Genomic DNA, 19,190 nt, shown 5'->3' with positions numbered 1-19,190 from the left:
CTTGAATTTTAAGTTAGTAAGTAGTCGGTCTAATGTTTATAGTAATTATATTTTTTTTATTTAACAGTCCTACTAGATGGAAAACCTTGATTGACTTCAAGGACGGAGCTACCTAAGGGCTTTTTGGGCTGCAGTAAAAAGGGCAGTCCCCAATTTTTAGAATATAAAAAAATATCTAGTTTGTTAAAAAACCTATAATAAGGTTGGCAACACTGAGATCAATCAACCCTTGCAAGTGCGCGTCTATCGAAAGGAACGAGGAATTTCTGGTCAGTGTATTTTTTAGTTGAGTAGGCTAAATTTACTTAGACTAATTATATTAATTCGGTAAAGTGACATTCACGATCCGCCCCTGACTGACTTGACCGACTGGACATGACTTTCTCGAAGAAGGTGACATGCCTCCATATTCTTGAAAACTACTATAAATATGAAAATATGTCTGTTTGTAATAAATAACGGTACAATATAACTTATAATTGCAACTGTTCATATATGATCGCAGGAACATTTCAATCGGTTTCAAACGCTCTTAGCTAATTTATTAAGTAGTTATGAAATAAACCGACTGTATTAAAATAAACTTCATTTTAAACACTTTGAAATTGTATTTTTTTAGTCTCTGTTCTATCAGTTTTATTCATAAATGTAAATTTAACAAAAAAGAATAAACAAGGTATTTAGTTATAATTAAGAATGTACAAAAAACTTTGTATGAATACAAGATACTAAACGGTATAAGGGTATAAATAGAATACATGATTTTTGAAATATAAATAAATATATTTTTTTTATTAATGTATTGATGTAACAGATTCTACCCGGAACACAAGTCCTAGGAACTGCTCAAAATATCCCTCTCTGCCACACCATGATCCACGGTGAATCCACGGAATGCTAAGAAGTTCCTCACAAACATTAGAGATATCTTTACGTAGTATAATAAGAAGTCGTTTCAACTGTCTATTCCCTTAGATCTTATAAACTATGCAACGTATTTTAATACAGTTTTTAACAATAGATAGAGTTTTATATGCAAGTGTAATAGATAACTTAGGCTACTTTTGTTACAGAAAAATATTTTTATTGTAGAAAAATAAAGTTAAATTACACGCGCAGCTAGTCAACAATAAAATTAAATATGATTAAATGTTTTAACGATTAAAGATAGTATATAGAAAGATTAAAGATGTAATATAAACAAACTCAGAAAACATCGACTAGTATAAAGGTAAATAACCCCCGCCCACAACATCCACGTGTGGCCGGCCGACTCTTAAGAGGTTGCGATTTATAGTGCACGCAATTACAAGTCGACAGACAAAAATCGCACGCTCGCACGACAAAAGCCTGTCAACAGTGCGACGTCGTTTGCGCTGCGCCCGACATGTTTACGATACTGTTGTTTTATTTAATTAGATATGGAACTATTGTTCAGAATTTACGCGTTTTATCTGGTATAGTAATTTATAGTTATGGTCATATTGAGTTGGATTGATTTAATAATGTTAATGGCCGGCAATAAAGTCCTCGAGTGCGACCACGGACCGGAAGACGCAGCGTTGGAAGGCCTCTAACAAGGTGGACCGACGATCTGGTCAAGATCGCTGGAAGGCGTTGGATGCGAGCAGCGCAGGACTGATCGTCGTGGAGATCTTTGGGGGAGGCCTATGTCCAGCAGTGGACGTCTTCCTGGCTGCGATGATGATTTAATAATGTCATGTATTGATTATACTGTCCAGGCAATGTGCCTACATAAAGAAGAAAGAAAGAAAAGTATAAACAACATACCATTACGACTCTTATTCCAGACGGTGTAGTTAGATTCACTAGAGGCTTGACTCTTTACTTCCGATGCAACAATTATTTGTATTCATAATTATGATTGTTTGTATATTTGGTTTGGGTGTTTTCTATTTATATTTTGTATGTACTTACAACAAATATAATATAAATTTTGATTAGCTTGGGACTAGATAGCGCTGTGTTTATTGCCTTAGATATTTTTTATTATTGTCAACTTTTGTGCTGTGGTGAATATAACACTTGATATGCCCACACTTTGCTTACATAAATTTGAATCTAACAAGGCCAAGAATACCACCTCTCGGATATATTTTTGGTTTGATATCGGTGTTTCCTTCACCGGAAAGTCAGTGTGTATTATAAATTGACACTCCAAGTATTTTTTGGTGTCTTCCAGATTTGAACTGGAAATCAAAAATCTTTGATGTGATGTGTAATGAGTCTGCGTTCCGAATGAGTGGTAGAATCAATGAAAATATAACAATACAAACCTAATATAAGCAATATTAGGTTTATTTAAAGATATATTATTCCTATTTCTATTTCTTTAACTAGACGTAAATAGTAGTAGCAGTTAATGGACACTTTTATGTTAATAATTTATTATTAATTGCATCTATTTGACTACATCACTACTCCATAAAAAATACTTAAACCTTAAAATAGAAGTTATAATTTAAAACCTCGTCATTTTGGGGAAAAGGGGATTATTATTAATGTGCACTGATTATCCCATTGCTAACAATGTACTATCCCAGGTTGACCTCCACGCGGTTCCCTCTGGGAACCATCATGATAAAGGGATGATTTTCAACGGGGACTAGAGACCACATCGTTAGCCATATCAAATCGACTTAGACCCGCTGGAGATCGCCGTGGTTAATTCCTTGGTGCATTTGTCACGATGGGCTAACTGATCTGATCTTGTTCACATCCTATCATCCTCCACTGGTGCCCTGCCAGCGTAAACCGTTAGCGCAAGCGGGTGCACCATTATCATCCATAGAATAAAAACCTGTTTATGTCTGAATCCGTTAAAAAGAGACGACCAGTTGCGTGTTGATCTTCCAGTTCTTTTTGTCGTCTGTTTGTACATCTGTTCCTGTGTCACAGACTATACAGCCACTGCACAGTATCTGTTTGTTTAACCATCTGTATTCTGTCAAGTGGATGCAATAAAAAACATAAGGGGTGGAGACCGTGTTTAAATAAAGAACGGTAATTTTGTATCACAAATAGTATCTGTCAAAATGTTTTAGAAGTGTTTTGATAAATGAAATATTGTTGCTTTTTTAGATGCGCTTTTAAATATAGGTATAAAGGTGTTACGGGGAGGGTAGAGACTAGTAACTCACACTCACACGGTATTGTTATTACAGTTTTTATCATAATTAAGTATATGAAATAATAAGAGGAAAATTTTTTTTGATCCTTCGTTTGTATAAAAAAAACATTAATTAAATCATATATATAAAATTCTCGTGTCACAAAGTTAGTTACCATACTCCTCCGAAACGGCTTGACCGATTTCTATTAAATTTTATACACATATTCAATTGGTTTGAGAATCGGAAACTATCTATTTTTCATACCCTTAAGTGATAAGGGTTGTCCATCCCTATCATTTTAGTTTTTGGGAGATTTTTTTTATAGTGTGGCATTAAAAAATACATACAGCCCAAAATTTTCACCCTTCTGTCACCAACTCCTGTTTTTTAATAGCGATGTTAATTTATATGGCAAAACAACGATTGCTGGTTCAACTAGTAATAAATATATAACATTGGATAATTAACACAGCTCCATCTAGTCCCACGGTACGCAGAGCTTGTGTTATAAGTACTAGATAACTGATAAATAGATATCTTTGTAAATACATACATAATATACATAGAAAATAACCCGACCGATACAAAACAATCATACTCATGAATACAAAAAGTTTGTGCCGTGCGAGGAATCGAACCCGCGACCAACCGCGAAGCGAAGCAATTTGCTAAATCGCTAGTCCACCGAGGTCGTTTAATTTAGTCATCCCTAACAATTTAAATTGTGTAATAAGTAGAAATAACTTAAATTATGAATTTGTTATGTCAACACGTACAGAGCAAGGTCAACTGAATACTTTATGGTCATCATTGCAACAATCACCTACGGAATAGTAACGCCTATTAAAAAAAAAAATCTTCAAACTTATTTATAACTAGCTCACCCACGCAACTCCGTCTGCATTACTGATATTTACCATTTTATTTCACCTAATGTAGATAATATCTTTTTAAATTGTAGCCTACGTATTATTATAATGTATTAACTTTTGTCCGCGGCTTTGCTCGCGTTATTTTATCCCCTTAGTCAAAATCCTTTCTTAGGGGATGCTTACATCATAGTAGCTTTATGCATGCAAAGTCTCAGCCCGATCGGTTTAAAATGGATAACGTTTCATACAAACTTTCATCCGCTACTTTATCCCCTTGGGGATAGAATTAATCAAAATCCTTTCTTAGCAGATGCCTACGTCATAATATCTACCTGCATGCCAAAATTCGGCCCGATCCGTCCAGTGGTTTGGACTGTGCGTTGATAGATCACTATGTCAGTCAGTTACCTTCGACTTATATATATTTAGATAAGCTGTATGACTGTAAAGTTTCGTCAAAATCCGTTCGGTAGTTTTGCGTGAAAGAGTAACAAACATACATCCATACATATTCACAAATTTGCGTTTATAATATATGTAGGATAAGGTAAAACTGTAAGTAGCTGTTATTTGAAATGGTAAATTATTAAATAAGTTCTTCTTAGCTCGAATACACTCCGAACTGACGGAAGATTTAACATATCAAAAGAGTCTGTAATAGACCTACATGAATAAAGATATTTTTATTTTATTATATATATATATATATAAACTACCCACTCGCCCCGGCTTCGCACGGGTATACATGTATTATATATATAAAACTTCCTTTTGAATCACTCTATTAATTAATAAAATGTGTTCAAAATCCGTTGCGTAGTTTTAAAGATTTAAGCGTACACAGATACAGCGACTTTGTTTTCTACTATATAATGATGAGAATACTATTTTAATAAATAACTTTAGTTTATAATAATCAACTTAGCAAGCAGCGCCATCTAGTCTCAAACCTATCTAAAAAAAAAACGAGAACTGTCACTCGTTACAATACATAATCAGATCTGTCCCGTTTTCTCTCCCACATTTGGTGACACTACACATCTCATATTTCAATTCGAGACGTTAATTGAAAGAGATGGTTCTGTTGTCCCACTCTGACGTTACAGTCCGAGTATCGTTTACTTTACACGTTCAGAATCGTAAATGTAACTTGATAGTGTGTTTTTTTTATATTTTTTGTTTGCCTTTGGTCATCAGTTATGACGGGTTACTCCATGGGGATTTCAGAAATGTTTTGTCTATGAATAGATTTTTTGCTATGTGTATAAGAATGTTAATATGTGATATGTATCTGTTTGTAATGATCAGCTTCTTTTCTTCGTATTTTGTAACTACACAGACAATGTTAGTGTACTTTGTATTTCTTCTTAGATTAAGTGCAATGATGGCTGGCTCACCCGTCATGCTCCTGAACGGGTGCTGCTTGTGGGGCCAGTCCCCAGTCTGTTCGGGTTACGAACAATGATTAGACTTATTGCTGTTGCAGTAGCACATCCTGGTGGACATATATTCCCCCAAATTTGAATTTAAATGAATTTGTATTATTGTATATGTTATTTATATAATTAATGTTAAGCCACCATCAAGTATTTCTGCACTTCCTGAAGGTTGCTGGTAGAGAATGCCTATAGCATTAAGTCCGCCTTTTGTACCATCAGTTATTGGTTAATAAAGTTTTAAATAAATAAATAAATAATCATGTACAGCATTTATTTGAAAAGAATACGAGCTGAATTTCTTGACTCATCTCGTAATCAGTCCGAACTGATGGTAGATTTGACACATCAGAAGAGTCTGTAATAGACCTACATGAATAAAGATACTTTGAATTTGAATGTGAATTAAATTTAAAATTGCTGTTATTGGTTTTACTAATTATGTAGTATTGCGACTATTTGTATAAGCTGTTGATTACCTAAATAATTTCCAAGGAAACCGGACCTGACAATCATAATACAGGTTATCGATTAACTTATCTGGGATGAATTGAAGATTGCAAATTTAATTAAATTGAATTTGCAATCGGTTCAGTAGTTTAGTAGTTCATCGGACACACATCGTGACACGTAATTTTTGTATGTAAAGATATAATTTCCATGACTATCCGTCTTGTACTCCTTCAATATTTTACTATAAATTTACAAATAAATTTACTGCCATTGCTCCATTATTCGACTGCCTTTGCGAACAATTTTTGCTATGTCTGAGGTTGCAAACTTATCTCTAACATACCTATATATTTTAAGCTCCTTAACAGTAGCAGCGGAACTCCGCAACTCAAAATATTCGAAATTCAATAAACCGATTTGGAAAGCCAGTAAAAGCCGAAAGACAGCGAACGGCTATAAATAATACAGACGGGCACCCAACCGAGTCTGGGTAGCATCTTATTTCGCCACATTTCAAAATTAGCGACCGATACTGCCATAAAACATGACCGACCATCGGCCATAAAACTCAAGGGATTTTATATGTTACATCGAGTCAAGTTTGATGCCCACTCTGCAGGCTATTGCGTGGCGTCATCTTGTTCATTGTTTTGCTTTATTGCGATTTAATTGTCCCTTAAAACGAATTGCTTCGCTGTCATTAAGATACTTATAAATTTTGCAGCGCTTATTTATGAAACCTCGAATATTTCTGGTCTGAATCACTTTTAAAAAGAGTAATTTTACGACCACGATTGTTACTAAAATTAGTTGCGCATCGTTTGCGATTTTACGTATCTTTTATAAAGTTTTAGAAGATTAATAGGTACTTATATATTCAATAATAGTTATCAGTTTACTAAAAGTTTTAGCAGATGAATACGGATATTTAATAGTAGTTTCTACTTTACTAGTAGTAGTTAAACCGGCTACACAATTTACTTGCAGTCAAATCACGTGACGATATTTCTGGCATCCATAGGCTTTAAAACTTTACTATCAGATGGGCCGTATGCTTTTCTGGAACTTCTTTTCTTCTTAAATCAGAAAAATTGGTGAATAAGTAATGTATATTTAGAAAATCGTTTAACCTTGATTATCAACAATAGAACTTGATTACACTGTGTGGTTAAAACGTTGAAAATATAAATAGTCAAGGATATTATGAAGTAGCTGTGGCCGTGCTTCATCCGCATGAAATTTGTAGTCTATATCTTATTTCATCCATAACACCATGTGCACTACCGCTCCCAGTGAGAGCATTAATTTCATTTTCAGTTATTCTGATGTATAAGCTATGTTACTGTAAAGTTTCGTCAAAATCCGTTCAGTAGTTTTTGCGTGAAATAGTAACAAACATCCATCCATACTAACAAACTTTTTTTTTTATTATAATATATTTATTTCCACAAAAACATTAATTATATGTAAACTAAATAAAACAAAACGAAATCTTTCTTAGGGTTTACAGGTAAAAATAATTTCCTTCCGTGATAGTTAGATAACGTTTATAAATTTAGTAAGACTAAACGCTATAAAATAATCATAGCATTTAGTTTTTAATATAACACAACATATAATTGTATTAAAATTCACAATCAACTTTTATTCATTAAAAAACTCTTGCTGTAAAAATTCTTAAAGCATGTATATTTAAATTAGAGGGGATTAGTGAGGAGTTAATACTGGATCTCTGTTCCGCATTGCAGTGCGAACCGGATTCAGCCGGTGTTGCACCGGATTGTACTGGTTCAAACTAGATAATTTGTTCGTAAAATAGTTCATTTGGATAATTGATTCTGGATTATTTTCAAAATTGATTTATTATACAAACATTTTTAAAATATATGTTTATAGTGCACATTCGACCATCCTAATCCTTACATGCTCTTGTCGAGCCTGTGGTAGGCCATGCCGCTCTCGTGTCTGTTTATACAGCCACGAAAAGAGCTGTTCATGGACCATCACGCCACAAATCACCTAAAAAGGCGGATAGGCCATTATTATTATGCGAAAGTAATTCTGTCTGTCTGTTTGTCGCGCTTTCACGCTAAGACTACTGAATCGATTTAAATGAAATTTGCTACACAGATAGTCTACGCCCTGAGAAGGGACACGAACTACTTTATAATGCAAAAACAGGTTGTAAGAGCTTGAAAGGGAGTTGAAAGGTCATTTCGGAAATATCGTCATTTTTAAAGCTAGAAACTTGAAACTTATTTTTAGGCTGGTGATTAAATAGATATAAATATGACATTCAAAGATAGTAAAAATTTCACACTTAAGGGGGTAAAATAAAATAGGGGATGAATGTATGGAATTTCATTATTTTTGAAGGTAGAACGACATAACTAAGATTCATTTCGTCGATTTTCATTTCTAACTTAATCTCATGTGATGTAAGCACTTATGTTTTACTCACAGCCTTTTTGCTTAAGTCAGAGCATGACATATGTATGCGTCTCTTATTCCAGATTTATCAAACCTAGTGAAATTAATTTAATCCTAATTTTAGAAAGAAAATGCATCTCCAACGTGAATTGTCAATGGTATAAACTCGCGTTGAAGTTATGCGCCAGTTTTTTGTTTGTATGTATGTAACCGTAGTTTATGGCGGGAACTTTGCATCTTTGCATGCACGCCGGAGTTTCGCAGTTGCCGACAACCATACTTGTAAATACAGCAAATTTAAGTTTGTGAAAAACTGCGCTAAGTTATACTACCTTGTTTCTTCTTTCATGAAATAATGTTTTGGTTAAAAAGAATCCTTGGGAAGAATCCCGTTCAGGTAATACAAATGAAATTGAACCTTATCATAATAATATTATAGATGCGGAAGTTCATTAATGTGGATAGATGGTTGGATGGGTGTTAGTTATTCTTTCACGCAAAAACAACTGAATTGATTTTTATAAAACTTTACAATAATATAGCTTGTACATCAGAACAACATATAGATTATAAATTTCGCGGATAGAACCGCAGGTAAGGCAGCTATATCACTGTAAGGTTTCAACAAAATCGGTTCAGTAGTTTTTGCGTGATAGAGTAACAAACGTCCATACTCACAAACTTTCTATATATTAGGATCAAGATAATATTATTAGGATTAAGATGTAAATATTTAGTTCAGTAAGATGTTATGATTCTTAAAATTATTATATTAATTTTATGTTTCTGTTTTCTTTTTAGTTACTGTTAAGCGGCAGGTATTAATGTATAGATCACTACATAGTGTAAAACAAGTCGCTGTCGCTGTCTGTCCGTCCTTATGTATGCTTAAATCTTTAAAACTACGGAACCGATTTTGATTAAAAATAAGTATGATTTCGCGTTATAACAAGGCGAAATCATACTTATTTTTAATGAAGAAGGATTACCAATCCACATTCTCAACATTATAGCAAATTAGTTATTAACTAGCTACACCTCTAGAATGACTCTATATATTTAAAAAATATGGTTCAAAATCCGTTGCGTAGTTTTAGAGATTTAAGCATACATAGGGACGGACCTTGTTATTATAATTACCTTAAAATTAATAATTAACTAATTATCATGAACCATCTTTAATCATATCATAGCGTGAAATCGGTGTAATTAATAAATTATGTACAATGCTTCCCCTTATCTCTAAAAATCACTGATTTCATAAAAAGCGTAAAAACACATCAGTGATTTTCGTCCTAACTTATTTTGAACCTTACTCCTCTCACTATAAGGTTGAAAATTATGGTCAAGTAGATTTTTTGTAGTATCGTCATAAATGAATGATTCCTTAACCAGAAGTGATACGAAAATGGGAAGTTGTCCATTTTAAATGTTTTTACTCTTTCTTTTATTGTCTTAAGACGAGGACGGGGAGATTGGTAAGCAGTGCGTTGTCATAGTTAATTAACGTGACTGATGTTAAGGGGAAGTCAAATAAATCAAATAAACCACATTGGACAATTGACACAGCGCCATCTAGTCACAAACACTGCAAGTTTGGTACTTTTTTTTTTGACATAGAAAAACATATGGTTGAAAACAACGTGAAAGATGTACTCTTAAATACTACAGTTTATGTTGCATGGATATCGAATCTGCGACAATCGTAAAGGCAGTATGCTAAACCATGTCGTCTGAGTTATCGCGGCTAAATTCACACACAAACACAGCAAGTTTGGTACTTTTTTTTTGACATAGAATAACATATGGTGGAAAACAACGTGAAATATGTACTCTTAAATACTATAGTTTATGTTGCATGGATATCGAATCTGCGACAATCGTAAAGGCAGTATGCTAAACCATGTCGTCTGAGTTATTGCGGCTAAATTCACATTAGGTACTTACAGCAAGTCACCAATATTTCTAATACCTATTTTATTATTAGAATGATCAGGTATTAAGTAATTCGAAAGAGGAATATACATACATACTATTATTTTATAAAATTAGAAATTCATTATTTACTTTGTTATTAAACAAACTCAGTGGTCTAGCGGTTTAGCACACAGTCGCGGGTTCGATTCCTCGCACGGCACAAACATTTGTATTCATGAGTATGATTGTTTGTATCGGTCTGGGTATTTTCTATATATAATATGTATGTATTTACGAAAAAAAAACATATCTATGTATTTGTATCAGTTGTCTAGTACCCATAACACAAGCTTTAGGTAGCTTAATTTGGGTCTAGATGGCACTGTGTGAATTGTCCTGAGATTATTTATTTATTATTTATTTAAACATTTACTGTATTTTCTAAAAAAAACAGTGTTTTTTTTCTTTTAAAATTTTAGACGCTTATCTGTAAAACATAATATACAATTTTATCAAGCATAACTTTCTATACGTACTTCATCGTGTGATCATTTTTGATTGGAATAAACTGTAGCCTATATCCTTCTCTATCCTAAATACTACATATATTAACTCTCATGATGATTGGCTAAATCATTAATGTGTGAAATTATAAAAACAAACTCACTTTCATGTTAATAATATTAAAGGTAGGTATTAATAGTATTAAAGGTTTCATGTTAATAATAGTAAAATAATATAAAAACAAACTCACTTTCATGTTAATAACACTTCCCCTTAACATAAAGGCCGCTTCACACGACTGCGACAAGACAAGGGTAGGCGTACCATTAACGAGCGCTGCGCTTTTTTGCTGTTCCGAAATCGTTTTTAATTGTGGCCACATGTCGTCAATATCAGATCTGCCCAGATCTTAGATTGTTTTACTCCACACGTTCCCCGCTTTTGTGGTAATTGGATATAATTAATGGGAGTTTTTTTCGCTTTTAATATGCTGTTAACTCAATTTGGTAATCTGTTTTTTTGTGCTATAGAATTTATGGATGTGTTGATGTTAATGGGCATGTTATTTTATTTACTACATATTATTATTTTTAGCATAAATTTAGGTGATTGTTGACTTACAAGGGGCCTCTTAAAGCTACACCTGGGTGACTACAAATGGGATCGAAAGGTATACCAGAGAAATCTGCCTGCAATCTTCTAGAAGATCGCCTGTCTGGAACTGCAGTAAGTTCTATTCTAGAACTTGTATCTAAAGCTAAAAGGCAGGGGGAGAGACGCGAGCGGTGCAGGTGAGTGTTGACGTAACCTTGTCGGCCTTGGGCACTTTAAAACCTACATCCGGGTCTCAAGTCCTGGGAATTGCTCAGAATTTCCCTTTCTTCCACGCGATGGACCCGGCGCTGACACGGTGAATCCATGGACTGGTAAGTTTTTCTTTATAATATTCTTTATTACTGTTATATTATTTATGAATTAGGTTAAAAGTACTTGGCTAATTTAGAATAGGTGTCAAGTTTTATATAAAAAATCGTGATTTCCTAACAATGTTCTTATCTGTTTATATTTAAATAGCATGCTTAATAATAAAATGCATGAACCTCAAAGTTGTAAAATTTATGAATTCGACTTTATTACTATTTAACTTTAAAGTCGAAATTTCAATAATTGTTTATTTGAGTTGTAGCAGTTTATTAAGCGCGCGACACAACCTATCAATGAATTAAAGTATCCATTACAGTATATAAAAGTATGTCACAGTTTGAATGGCTAACAATTGATACTAAATACAGATAAAGTACAATACAACAAAATCAGAGCGAGAAACATAAAATATGGTCTGTTAATTGCTGAATAAATATGCGAATTGTCCGTGAACACTTTTATAAAGTGGGTAACAATAAAACAAATGTTCTATACTGTGATTGTTTGAAACTTCCTGATATCTTATTATATAATTTGTTACTTAGTTTGTTTGTATGTGTGTGTATGCGTATATTATGTATGTTAGTGTGCGACTGTGTTAGGTCATAGCACTGCACTAGAGCTTCGATGTATCCGTGTAGTTTTATACTATGCATGGTGGTAAAGAAACATACCTACGGCTCATCTGATGGGAAAGGGTTACCGTAGCATATGGACGCCTGAAACACCAGGGCTGTCACGTGCGCATTGCCCATTGATTTGTGTAATTATTTCGCTATATGAGAAATAATTGATTGTACATTATGTTATGATGATGATGATGACATTATGTTAATGTAAACATTTATAATTTAATATCTTACCCCGGGTAAGACAATAAAGGTTAAAATAAAATTAAAAACTAAACAACAGCTGTAGATATGGCCTAACCGGGGGATGGGGATTGTTAGTAATGTGGACTGATGATTCCATTGCTAGCAATGTACCATGTCAGGTTGACCTCCACGCGGTTCCCCCTGGAAACCATCGTGATAAATTTCCGGTGAATTTGTCACGATGGGCTAACGATCTGACTTCATGTTCATCCTATCACCCTCCATTGGTGCCACGCCAGCGTAAACCGTTAGTGCAGGCGGGTGCACCATTCCATTATCATCCTCTAAAAAAAATATGGCGTAAATTGAAAAACAGTCTGTGAGTTGACAAAATTGTAATAGCATATGCTGCACGTCACGTTATTATTCCAAAATTAATCTGCATTATTGTGAACAAGTACAACATTTATTTAAAAATAATAAAAGCTGAGGTTGTCTTCAGTTCTTCTCAGCTCGAAAACACTCCGAACTGACGGTAGATTTGACGACGATTGATTTTATAAGAGTCTGTAATAGACCTAAAGGAATAAAATATATTATGATTTGATTTGATTTGTTTATCAACATCAATGTCTAGTACCTATAACACAATATCTGTCTAGCTTAGGACTAGATGACGCTGTTCAAATTGTGTTGAGATATTATTACTATTCAAAGAGTTTCGCAACATAAGTGAAAACAATTAGCGCATCGCGACGAATTAACAATAATTGCTTCCAGGGTCCACTAGTTATATATTAATGTTACTTAAATATCGGACTTAAGAAACATTAATATACCCTTCTTGAAAAACCCCATGCTGTAATCTCTCGAGAGAATCGAGAGCGGCAGGTAGTTAATGCACAATCTAAGTAAACACGTAAGTAAGTAGTAGTATAGTTATTTCTTTCAAACAATCAACATTCTTGTTAGGTTTCTCTGTGTTATTAGATACAGGTTTAATTCTTTATAAATTTTAATATGAATGAATTATTTATTTGCAGGCAAACGTGGCAAATAGTTTTATTTTAAATAGGCCAATCGTGATGCGCCAGAATCTGGCTTGAAGAAACATTACAAAATAAGTATTAAACAATTACATAAATTAAAAAAAAACTATCAATATAAAAGTCAACAATAAAACATTTAATTAGAGTCTGCTGATTTGTATATATATTGATCCCTTACTAAAACCGTTTCTGTAATTATTACACAGAAAATATTAGGTTGACATTTAAATTATATTCATAAAATTAAGAGACGAAATCTTGTCGACAGAGTTTGTCCTATATTTATATCAAGATATAAAAGAACAGTACTATACTGTGTAAAATATAAAAAATGTTATAATAGTTAATTAAAAAGTTACCTAAGATCATGAAATGGAATTTCTAAAAGTTTGAACCTAAGTCTATTCATAAACTGCTTAAAGACTTAAAAATTATTCAAAAGTTTTAACATAAACACTTATATAAAATTTGAAGTCTTGTAAATTATTGAGTTTTCAAATTGAAGAGGAATTTTATTCATAATGAGATAGGTGTATAATATATTTAGTAGTAATATACAGCAAATAATAGCTCGCTTTATAAGTACAAAACTTAATTTTTAAGCATTAAGCATAGAGAGAGTGACATCGCTTTTTTGTTAAAACGAAATTAAACAACAGTACAACTCTGTGTAGCTGTATGCGAAGTACTTTATATTTAGAGTACATTATGTTAATATATGTAAACTTACAACGTTATTGCCACTTAAGTGAATCCTGGGGCCACTAATATAAAAAATTTTCACAATAACCGTAAATAACGCCAAACAGTCAGTCAATTAATAAAAATGTAATAGCATATGCTAGTGTTGCTACTCTATTCTTCTATTGAATTTAAAAGTAAATCTGTAATTTTGTAAACACATACAAGCTTATTTGAAAAGAATAAAAGCTGAGTTTCTCATCAATTCTCAGCTCTAAATCACTCAGAACAGACGGTAGATTTGACGACGATTGATTTTATAATAGTCTGTAATAGACTTACACGAATAAAGATATCAACATCGTCTAGTACCTATAATACAATATCTGTATAGTTTAGGACTAGATGATGCTGTTCAAATTGTCCTGAGATATTATTACTATTTAAAGAGTTTCTCGATATAAGTTAAGAAGGTTAGTGCATCGCGACGAGTTAACAATAATTGCTTCCAGGGACCACTAGTAATATTAATAACAACCTTCCTCTAAACATTCAATTAAAATTCTGCACTGAGTAAAGATTTTTTTTTTTTAAACCCAAAAGAGAATTTTAGAATAAACTATTTTTATCATTGCATGTTAAAATCCTTATCAATAATTATCTAAATATATCTGTTAACACATTTACCTTAATTCGATGAAAATAACATATGAAGTGCGCCACGCTAGACAATTACTCGCATGCCACTATAAAAAAAATCGTTCAAAGATTTTAATCGCATAAAAACGACACATTTTTACTATCGTCCAACACTGGACACAATACAAAATGATCTCTATATATACAGCAATAAAGATCATCGCACCATTAAAAAGTCCGTGTAGTTACCGAAGCGGCAATTTACGAGAATCGCCCGAGTCACAGATAATTAAATAACAAAAAGTGTTTTAACAAAAAGTTGATTTATTTAGTGTTTAAACGAGTGTGTGTGAGCCTTTAGGGCTAAGGGATATTTTTGTTGGTAATCAGTTGATTACATTAAATGTTGATGTTTTATTAATGCCACAACACGCGCTGAACTCTGCTCGTTCGATTTTGTTCGACTTTTTTTAATCGACTTCAAAAAAGATAGGTCTCAATTCGATAATATTCATTTACGTTTGTTCCACATCTTTGTGATTTTTAAACCAATTTGAATATATCTTTTTATATTTAATGTATATACTTTTTATTCTATTAAATAAACAGTATGTTAATGGAAGGCTGGAAGGCATTGGATGCGAGCAGCGCAGAACCGATCGTCGTGGAGATGTTCATAATGATGATGATGATGATGATGTTAATAATGGAAGATGGAAGATCGCGGAAAGTGGCAAGAGCTCCACCGACAAGAGCGTAGCTCTTAAATTATGAATGAATGAATGAATCTTAATAATATTATAATCGCGAAAGTTTATAAGTATGGATGTTTCTTACTCTTTCACTCAAAAACTACTAAACGGATTTTGATGAAACCTTACAGTAATATAGCTTATGCATCAGAATAACATATAGGTTACATTTTATATTGAATTTTAACGTTCACCCCCGGGGGCACAGTTAGTAGTAAAGAAATTGCATTTTATTATTACATATAAGATTTTTTATCATCTGTATAGTTACATTTGAATTTTTTCGTTTTACTACTCATTCAGAATACAAAACCCACGAAAATTAAACACAAAAATTGCTGTTGCTCTTTTTAAGAAAAATAGATTACTATGAATAAAGACTTTTTCTATGTATACATATAATAAAATAACAAGCCGATCTCAGTATTTATATTCCTTGTATGTCTGTCTGTCTGTCTTTATATTTGTACTGTAGCGAAATACCCACTACATTGAACAGAATAGTGTATTTATCGGGACTGCCTTAAAGTTATATACCATACATCATTTCATTACATAGTATGAAACAAAGTCGCTGTAGCTGTCTGTCTGTCCCTATGTATGCTTAAATCTTTAAAACTACACAACGGATTTTGAAGCGGTTATTTTTAATAGATAGAGTGATTCTAGAGGAATGTTTATATAAATAATACATGTACACCCGGGTGAAGCCCAGTAGCTAGTAACTTTATATATATGTATATTCTATAATTATTTTTGTTGTATACTTTATATCAAATCAAATTATTTGATAAATTTTCTTTCTTTCTTACATACCACTTAATATAAAATATCAAATTCCGTACAAAGCAAGGGCACGTCACTAGTTCTACAATAAAACGACATCAGCGTACACAGACAAACAGAAAATAATCCTACTCACGCTAACGAGCCGGTATTAAGGTAACAACGTAATTTGATTAATATTTTGAAAGCGTTTATAAATCTCGCCGTACACTCGTGTAGAAAATGGTTACAAGGGCAGAAAAACACCGAAAAAGAGAAGGATGGACTGTGTGAAAGATTATATGGTAAGAAAGGGGCTAAATAACGTGATGACTGCGAACAGGGATGAATGGAAGAGAAAAATATTACGCCGACCCCAAATGAATGGGGCAAGGAAGAAACAAGTGATGATGATGACACTGGTGTAGAAAAGAGTCACAGCTTCCTTTTTTAAGATAGTTTGAATATTATTTTATTAGAAATAGAAATAGAAATAATCTTTATTCAAATAAATTCAATATTGAATAGTCATATTTTTTATTCTACCACTCATTAGGAACGCAGACTCATCACAAGAAGATCGAGCAGGAAACTTGTGTGTTGCTCTTTTGAATAGATGTAAAATAATTACACAATAACAAGTAAGAGGCTTGCAATAATCAATATAGAAACTGCTAATAATACAATCAGATAATATTGTCAGCGCTATGAATTTTATGTCTTAAGTGTTGAGATGAATATTAATGGATAAAAATGAAAAAAAAATCCACAATAAAACAATTTCCACTGGTTTTCAGTTCAGAATAATAGTCTGAATTCACAGTTTCTATCACACCCGATATTGAAGAAGACTATCAGAGTAAAAGTATCAGTCAAAGTAAAGTAAAAATGCTATTTTTATGCTATTTCAATAACTCTGTCCACAATTGTACATACACTGTTTTACAGCCGGCTATATTTAACAGGTAAATATAAGTCATATCTCTAACGCTTACACCCGGTACTGAAGAAGACTTTTTCAAACTTTAAAAGTCAAAGTAAAGTAAAAATGCTATTTTTATGCTATTTCAATAACTCTGTCCACAATTGTACATACACTGTTTTACAGCCGGCTATATTTAACAGGTAAATATAAGTCGAACCTCTAACACTTAAACCTATTACACTAGCTTCTTTATTGTCCACCATAAAAACTAATTGATGTATTACAATACCCGAATTAGTGTGTCACTTTTACGGTTTGTCTGTCCGTCTGTTGAGCCGTCAATTTACAGTATTACATAACTTCACGATTACCAATTTTATTTATGTCGCTGTTAAGTTGTTTTATTGATTTTGTTCTTGTTCGGTGACAGCAGTTTGAAGCTCAGATGACTTTATAATAATGTTAGTTATGTCCCGTGGCGCTGCTCGTGTTAGCCCATCTTTATTATTTTTTAGATTTACTCTATAAATCTCTATAGTAAGTATAACTAAGAAGCTATTAATATAACGGATCACGGATTGTATGGGTGTCTAAATGATGAAAACACGTAGATTATACTATCTACGTGTTATAATCTACGTGTTTTCATCATTAATATGAATTTACAAACTATTGTGAAAATAATGTAACAATAAGTGAAATGTATCAAATAACATAACATAAAAAGAGTTGTTCCAAAAATATAAATTTAAAACTATCAAAATAGTTTGCGGCATTTTTTTTTTAAAGGATGATAATGGAATGGTGCACCAGCCTGCGCTAACGGTTTTCGCTGGTGGGACACCAGTGGAGGATAATAGGATGAACATGAAGTCATATCAGTTAGCCCAACGTGACAAATTCACCGGGAATGTATCACGATGGTTTTCAGGGGGAACCGCGTGGAGGTCGATCTGACATGGTACATTGCTAGCAATGGGATTATTACTCCACATTACTGACATTCCCCTTTCCCCCAGTTCGCGGCATTGGTGAACCGAAGATCTGGTCAAGATCGCTGGAAGGCATTGGATGCGAGCAGCGCAGGAACGATCGTCGTGGAGATCTTTGGGGGAGGGCTATGTCCAGCAGTGGATGTCTTCTGGGCTGCGATGATGATGATTCGGTCTCCAACAGTGAATGTAGCTAACTATAGGTGAAAGAGTTTATAAACTATGTAAAATACATAATATAGATAAAAAACACCCAGACCGATACACACAGTCATACGCTTATTTGCTACCATCGAACCTGCGACTATCTGTCAACTAAAATAGAATGAATTCCATTCATTAATTCCAAACTAAAACAAAATAATAATAACAAACGTTTCACAAATTATCTCTAAAACGGTACAGTCGTAACTTTCCGCGAGCGGCTTGCTGTTCCCGAAGAAAATGCAAGGTAAACACCGCGCACGCCTTTTGAAGTTCCGCCTAATTCAATTTGCTTACGAACACAATACAATTTAGTAGGTACGTTCTTAATAGTCAAACAAACAAACTTAATTCTGTTAAGGTGACCCGGCCGGCGTCTAACCTAATTAGCCAGCAACGAAATATATTTCTCATTCTGAAAATAATGTTCAAGTCTTCGGGTGGGACGCTTTTTTTAATTTGATGTCTTAATTCATTAAAAAAATTGCAAGTCGACGTTCCATTTAATGAGACTGTTGGAAGACGCGAGCCGCGTCTAATGAGGGTATGAGGTACTAAACCAGTTTACTACCTGCCTGCGACAATAAGATCAAGTATCTCATCGTCGAGGGAAGAAAGGAGGCAGGAAAGAAAGGTCCAGTACCAAGGAAGAAAGTATTCGTTCATACTGTAAATACAGGTATTTGCTATCCCAATAG

Source organism: Achroia grisella, unplaced genomic scaffold (genome assembly GCF_030625045.1).
Source record: "Achroia grisella isolate CSIRO2021 unplaced genomic scaffold, CSIRO_AGI_Agris_v1 utg862, whole genome shotgun sequence".
Lineage (NCBI taxonomy): Eukaryota > Metazoa > Arthropoda > Insecta > Lepidoptera > Pyralidae > Achroia > Achroia grisella.
The sequence above is the reverse complement of the archived record's forward strand: the minus strand, read 5'-3'. Positions refer to the sequence as shown.